The following is a 6906-nucleotide window of genomic DNA, read 5'->3' as shown; positions in this document are numbered from 1 at the left end:
ATGGAGGAGGATGGATGGTGATGTTATTATGTGCTGTAAGATTTAATTCTATCTATTTATGTATTCTATGTAGAAGGAGCAGTCATTTTTAATTGTCCAAGACAAATTCTCCCTTGGAACAATAAAATACACGGAGTGTACAAAACATTATGAACACCTGCTCTTTCCATGACATAAACTGACTAGGTGAATTCAGGTGAAAGCTATGATCCCTTATTGATGTCACTTGTTAAATCCACTTCAATCAGTGTCGATGAAGAGGAGGAGACACGTTAAAGAAGCATTTTTAAGCCTTGAAACAATTGAGATGTGGATTGTGTACGTGTTCCATTCAGAGAGTGGTAGTAGCTGCCAGGCGCATTGGTTTGTGTCAAGAACTGCAATGCTGCCGGGTTTTTCACACGGGGGGGTTATATCCTATCCTATCTCATCCTCCCCCTTTGGGCAGGTGTAAAGCTCTCTGTAGCTAGCTTAACTAATTAAAAAAGGTTTTAAAAAGTCAAAACACACTCCGGACACCCATTTGTGTGTGTGTTTTCAGGATGAGCTCATGAAATACCATGTGTTAACCTCGAGCTCCCCACTGTGGATACAGTTATTACATATGAACTGACCATTCGATTTCCACTATTGGAATGTCATGCAACATTCAATAGTGCTACTTGTGAAGAGTTAATTTAACACTGAGAGTAAGTCAAAAACTAAGTATATAAAGTAGGCAGGGTCTTAAATACCTAAAGACACAGTAACATTTTCAGAGTAACGCTGTCACGTCGACGCTGCCTAATGAATAAGATATTTTCTAATGAATACAAAATAGAGTGATTATCTTTTAAAGCTGAATTGATTGTTTATAGTCATGCACTAGGCTACAACGGTTGTCTCTCCTACAGTTCCTAAAAAAGGACACTTGACATGAAAATTACTTTACACCAAATGCAATTTGTTGCGAATTTGTGGCATGTAATTCAAACACTTCGGTCAACATGCAGCTGACTAAAGAAACCAATCTCAAGCTGAACCACCGATATCGGCCCTGTGTGTATTTTGTAATATTATAGGGGCTGTGAAAGGAGAGAGGACTGTGAAGGGAGACCAGAACCAATCAAAAGACGAAGGGAGTTGGTCTTCTTGATATCTTGGCAAAGATCGACAGATCATGCTTCTTGCACTGCTACAACGTGGCGCCTGAAGTTTTTGTATAGGATTCCGAATAGCAATGAACAAGTTGAGCGCTCCAGAGTACCCTTCGTTATTATTTGCGTCAACCCAGACGTAATTTAGAGACAAGTTTCTCGTTCTGCTGGGGTAACGGACCAAGACTGACAGTGAGAAGTTGTCCGACGTCAGAGACTACTCCCCCAAGTGCACAGCGCGACGTAGAGGACACACAATGGTATGTTCAATATTACCACTGAGAACGTTATTGAATCCCTTGTTAGGTTGATGCACTCATGCGCTGTTTGCATGTGAGACAAGGTTTTAAAAGCCTATTTTATTTTACACAGAACCCCCCTCTTCCTTGCGTTCTAACCTTAATGGCATCATGCCTACATAGCGACCTTTGTCTAACCTTTTACATATTTTAAAATGTTCAGTAAATAGCCTAGTTGTTTTGTCGTTTACTGCCGATTGCGTGTGGGTTATTTTCTCACTTGAAAAATGTGTACTATTACTTATGGAATATCCCGATTGGCAGCAATTCAGTTTGTTTCTTTTCACTTCTGGGTAATAATATTTGTGTAATATTCATGTAATTATAATTAATTTATTCTGTCCTATTTCTATGTTAATGCCCTGACCTCATTTCAAATAATATGGATGAAGGATTGTTTAAATGTACATTGTTACATTGTTGTCAGTTTGTCTCAACCTATAAACTGTTTTCTGTGTAGCGAAAGTGTAGGACTATAGGACCTCATCAGAGAAATGAGTAGGCGAGCAACCTTTTTATAACCCGACAAAAGATCAGAGTTTACGCCAAACAATGCTGTTCCCAAGGTGACTTGAAGAGCCAGTACCCAAACTCATTTTGCAAAGTACTGTTGGAAAGAAACACTTCATTTTCGTTTGGGTTGGAAGCAAAGGGTATTTGTGTGTGATTACTATGCTGAAGGAAATGGACTAGAAATATTCTTAGACAACAGAAAATCAATACACTTGGTCTGTGTCCCTCTTTGTCTGTGTGTCTGTTCAAGTGTCTGCCACATCTAAACATGTACAGGGTTTCTGTTGAGGTTGGAAATATGTTACTCACTGCAACATAATAAATAGTATTTAAACCAGTGTAGGGTTTTCACAGTGCCATTGTCTGTAGATCACTGACATTCACCTGTGGATGGATCTGGCTGCGATGCACTTGCATATTGAACTAAAAGGTAAACAAACCACATGCTAGTAAAGTTAACGCTCTTATTATAACACATTATACAGTTACAATAGATCCACAGGATTATAATGCAACTGGTGAGTTTAGTTAGCATATCATCATCACCATTACAATGTACCTGTAGTGCTGGTTTGTCCCATAGGCCTGGTCAAAGGTATTGCCAAACAAAACGTTATAAGATGATATTTATTTCAGATTTCTCTCACTTAAATACATTCATATAAACTGCAACTGAGTTATTGACCGGAGGTGGGGTTTATTATGACCCAGTCTGAGAATCGCTGTTTACACACAGTTTGCTTTTACAAACGGGTTGGGTGTGTATTTATTTAACATAACACTTTGATGTGTGGCTCTCTCTGGTTTTCTCTCTTCACTGATAGTGTTTCACTGACCAGTAGCCTAGTTAAATAAAGGTTCAATAATATATGTATTTTTTTTAAATAGCCCAAATGACCATGGATCCATGTTCTCTTCACAGACACAGTGTTTCACTGACCAGTAGCTCAAAAACAACTCTGGACACTTAACCACTATGGGGGCAGAGGGTTAGGGTGAAGAGGTAGAATTAGAGGTGAGCTATATTTAGAGAGAGGCAGAGAGAGAGAGAGAGAGGGAGAGAGAGAGAGAGGGAGAGGGAGAGAGAGAGAGAGAGAGAGAGAGGGGGGGAGAGAGGCAGAGAGCCTCTTCTGTAGCTCAGTTGGCAGAGCATGGCGCTTGTAACGCCAGGGTAGTGGGTTTGATTCCCGGGGACTACCCATACGTAGAATGTATGCACACATGACTGTAAGTCGCCAGGATAAAAGCGTCTGCTAAATAAGATATATTATTATTATTATTATTATTACGATATGAGTAGAGGGAGAGAGAGAGAGAGAGAGAGAGAGAGAGAGAGAGAGGGAGAGAGAGAGAGAGAGAGAGAGAGAGAGGGGGAGAGAGAGAGAGAGAGAGAGAGAAGAAGAAAGAGTCAGAGAACTAGAGGAGTCAAAGGGGTGATGTTGAAAAGGAGGAATGACAAAGCTGTTGGAGTTGGGAGTACCAAAGTCTGGTCCTGTTTGTGACCACTCCTTCAATACCTCCTGGAGGCGAAATGAAAGTTTGGAGCAACATCAACATGAGAGTCTCAGCAATAAAATGGACCCTCAAAAAACAGCAGCAACAACAACGATGACAACAACAACTAAACAGACTCTAAACCAGTATACAACCTATAGTCGTGTCTATACCTGTCCTCTCTTACTAAGCACTGACTGGTGATAGCTGATGTAGAGTACCCATGAATGTACCCATCTGAATGTACCCATCTGAATGTACCCATCTGAATGTACCTAGATGAATGTACCCAGCTGAATGTACCCAGCTGAATGTACCTAGAGTAATGTACCCATCTGAATGTACCCATCGGAATGTACCTAGATGAATGTACCCAGCTGAAGGTACCTAGATGGATGTACCCAGCTGAATGTACATAGATTAACGTACCTAGATGAATGTACCCAGATTAATGTACCTAGATTAATGTACCTAGATTAATGTACCCATCTGAATGTACCCAGCTGAATGTACCTAGATTAATGTACATAGATTAATGTACCCATCTGAATGTACCTAGATTAATGTACATAGATTAATGTACCCATCTGAATGTACCTAGATTAATGTACATAGATTAATGTACCCAGATGAATGTACCTAGATTAATGTACATAGATTAATGTACCCAGATGAATGTACCTAGATTAATGTACCTAGATGAATTTACCCAGCTACGACACATAATGTACCTAGATTAATGTACCTAGATTAATGTAGCCAGCTGAATGTACCCAGCTGAATGTACCTAGATTAATGTACCCATCTGAATGTACATAGATTAATGTACCTAGATGAATGTACCCAGACGAATGTACCTAGATGAATGTAGCCAGCTGAATGTACCCAGCTGAATGTACATAGATTAATGTAGCCAGCTGAATGTACCCATTTGAATGAACCTAGATTAATGTAGCCAGCTGAATGTACCCAGATGAATGTACCTAGATTAATGTACCCATCTGAATGTACCCAGCTGAATGTACCCAGATTAATGTACCCAGCTGAATGTACCTAGATGAATGTACCCAGATGAATGTACCTAGATTAATGTACCTAGATTAATGTACCCATCTGAATGTACCCAGCTGAATGTACCCAGATGAATGTACCTATATTAATGTACCTAGATGAATGAACCCAGATGAATGTACCTAGATGAATGCACTAACTGAAAGAGTGTCTGTAAAAGTGTCTGCTAAATTACTAAAATGTAAATGTAGCCTAATAGTCAATCTACCAGTTTAACCAGAGTGTATTGGCTATTGTAAACCAATCAGCTCAGAGCAGATCTAGTAAGGTGCTCCAAATAGCTTCCCTATTCCCATAGTAGAATGACTCTGTGGTAACTCCTGCCAGTAGTAGTGTGGATCCATTACAATACCCCTCCTCCTGCTGTAAACCAATGTAACCCTCGAGTCACACTTGTCAGAATAGATTTACCCAATGGAAACCACATGTTTAACTCTGTCCCATTAATTCCATTCCAGCCATTACAATGAGCCTGTCCTCCTACTGCTCCTCCCACCAGCCTCCACTGTTGTATGTGGTGTGTGTGTTTGTATGTGCGCGCGCGCGCGTGTGTGTGTGTGTGTGTGTGTGTGTGTGTGTGTGTGTGTGTGTGTGTGTGTGTGTGTGTGTGTGTGTGTGTGTGTGTGTGTGTGTGTGTGTGTGTGTGTGTGAGAGAGAGACACTACCTGTTCTATCTGGCTGCTGCTAGGTTCTTCTCACTCTTACAGCTGATACTAGCCGTGCCCCTGTGTCAAGGAGGTCACTATAGTAAATAACCTTGCACGAGCCTTGGCCTCTGCGAATCAGAACGCCTCATAGGAGCCTGTTTCTGCAGCATGAGGCAGCTTGATGTTCAAGTACATCCACAGGAGATGACTAGTGGTGTAAATGTTGTGTGGAGAATCCAGGGTGGGTTCAGTTGGCAGTTGGTTTATCACCAGAACACAGAGCAGTGGTAGAGAGATCATGGTTGATATATCTGCTGCTCATGGTAACAGAGGAGACCACAGCTTCTATTTGATATTGTAACAGCTTCTATTTGATACTGTAACAGCTTCTATTTGATATTGTAACAGCTTCTATTTGATAATCTAACAGCTTCTATTTGATACTGTAACAGCTTCTATTTGATATTGTAACAGCTTCTATTTGATACTGTAACAGCTTCTATTTGATATTGTAACAGCTTCTATTTGATACTGTAACAGCTTCTATTTGATATTGTAACAGCTTCCATTTGATATTGTAACAGCTTCTATTTGATACTGTAACAGCTTCTATTTGATACTGTAACAGCTTCTATTTGATATTGTAACAGCTTCTATTTTATATTGTAACAGCTTCTATTTAATATTGTAACAGCTTCCATTTTATACTGTAACAGCTTATTTTTGATACTGTAACAGCTTCTATTTAATACTGTAACAGCTTCTATTTGATACTGTAACAGCTTCTATTTAATACTGTAACAGCTTCTATTTAATATTGTAACAGCTTCTATTTAATACTGTATCAGCTTCTATTTTATACTGTAACAGCTTATTTTTGATACTGTATCAGCTTCTATTTAATACTGTAACAGCTTCTATTTTATACTGTAACAGCTTCTATTTAATACTGCAACAGCTTCTATTTAATACGGTAACAGCTTATTTTTGATATTGTAACAGCTTCCATTTGATATTGTAACAGCTTCTATTTGATACTGTAACAGCTTCTATTTGATACTGTAACAGCTTCTATTTGATATTGTAACAGCTTCTATTTTATATTGTAACAGCTTCTATTTAATATTGTAACAGCTTCCATTTTATACTGTAACAGCTTATTTTTGATATTGTAACAGCTTCTATTTGATACTGTAACAGCTTCTATTTAATACTGCAACAGCTTCTATTTAATACGGTAACAGCTTATTTTTGATATTGTAACAGCTTCTATTTGATACTGTAACAGCTTCTATTTGATATTGTAACAGCTTCTATTTGATATTGTAACAGCTTCTATTTGATACTGTAACAGCTTCTATTTGATACTGTAACATAAAATGGATGGACTGAATCCCATTGAGTCCCCAGCTGTGAAAAACAAGTACCAGACAAATAACAGAGTCTGTGTGGAAACAACCTTTGGTTTATCGTCTATTGACACCCCCTCACTATCAGAACCTGTACATTAAGCCCCATGTTTATAGTCTATTGACACCCCCTCACTATCAGAACCTGTACATTAAGCCCCATGTTTACAGTCTATTGACACCCCCTCACTATCAGAACCTGTACATTAAGCCACATGTTTATAGTCTATTGACACCCCCTCACTATCAGAACCTGTACATTAAGCCCCATGTTTATAGTCTATTGACACCCCCTCACTATCAGAACCTGTACATTAAGCCCCATGTTTACAGTCTA

This window comes from Oncorhynchus keta, chromosome 5, assembly GCF_023373465.1.
Source record: "Oncorhynchus keta strain PuntledgeMale-10-30-2019 chromosome 5, Oket_V2, whole genome shotgun sequence".
Lineage (NCBI taxonomy): Eukaryota > Metazoa > Chordata > Actinopteri > Salmoniformes > Salmonidae > Oncorhynchus > Oncorhynchus keta.
Note: the sequence above shows the minus strand (reverse complement) of the source record.